We start from the raw sequence: 1,274 nt of genomic DNA on the forward strand, positions 1-1,274 counted from the left end.
GAAAACATAAATAAAAGTAAAACCTAACTTTCTCCATGGATAGCCGTCACCGCGTCGGCCGCTACCGCCGGACGATCAAGCACTAGGCAGCCGACGCCCACGCCGCCGCCGCCTACACACGCAACATGCCCAACATCGGTCAGCCGACGACGCGCCTGCGGTAAGCAAGCCGCTGACAGAGCTGGTCAGCCGCTCGGGGAGGTCGCTCGCCGGCCCGCCGTCGCTTGACCGCACCGGCACGGCCGCCAGACCGGGCGCCGACCACGCCACGCCGCCGTCAGCTCGCTCGACTATTTCAGCGCCCAGACACGCGACCGTGGGCACGCGCTCACAGCGTTGCAAAGGCGCGGGCGTTCCTATGCTGGGCGAAAGCGGCGTCTGGCCGCGCTGCCTCTGAACCATACCTGGGTCGTCGAATCAATATCATCATGAAGTTGAATTCAGAATATGACTCAAACTAACACCTCATTCTGGTGAATCACAGGGGAATAAATCAGAGTCCCGAGCACCCAGAAGTCACCATGATGAGCCATACACTCAACCTCGTCGCTCGATTGATCAAGAACCAGTGAGAAGTCATGCAGATGAACAGATGTATGAACCTGAGCCCGTTGGGGAAGATGAATCGTCTCCTTCTAGTGAAACACAGCGGAATGAATCCGAGTCCATCGCATCAACATCGTCATTTGATCACCAACACGAACATGAGTCCGTTGCTGCAGCATCCCGGCATCAAACACATGGGAGTGCACCTATGTCCGTTGCTGCATCGGCGGCGGCATCTCGTCAGCAGAGAGTATCGATCGCACGTGAAAATATTGGTCCAGGTTCAAGGTCACATTCACAAGACATCCATGAAATATAGGTTATTTTTTTTTGTATAATCACCAAAATAGTCCTTGTACTTTTCTCTCTCTTCCCTTTTGGTCCCTCTACTCAAAAATGCTCCCGACTAGTCCCTCTATTTTTGAAAATGTGCCCACTTAGTTAAAAATACTCCCAACCAGTCTCTCTACTTTTAAAAATGTGCCCACTTAGAGGGACTAAGTGGGCACATTTCTAAAAGTAGAGGGACTGGTTGGGAGCATTTTTAACTAAGTGGAGAGACTAGTCGGGAGCATTTCTGAGTAGAAGGACCAAAAAAGAAGAGAGAGAAAAGTAGCAAGACCAACTAGAGTATTATACCTATTTTTTTCTTTAAGTTTATGTTTTATTTTCTTTATCCCGTTTCTTTTTTAAGTGGCAGCCGTGTCCCCATCGACACCATCTGGCCC

The sequence above is a fragment of the Dioscorea cayenensis genome, chromosome 12 (assembly GCF_009730915.1).
Source record: "Dioscorea cayenensis subsp. rotundata cultivar TDr96_F1 chromosome 12, TDr96_F1_v2_PseudoChromosome.rev07_lg8_w22 25.fasta, whole genome shotgun sequence".
In the NCBI taxonomy this organism is placed as follows: Eukaryota; Viridiplantae; Streptophyta; class Magnoliopsida; order Dioscoreales; family Dioscoreaceae; genus Dioscorea; species Dioscorea cayenensis.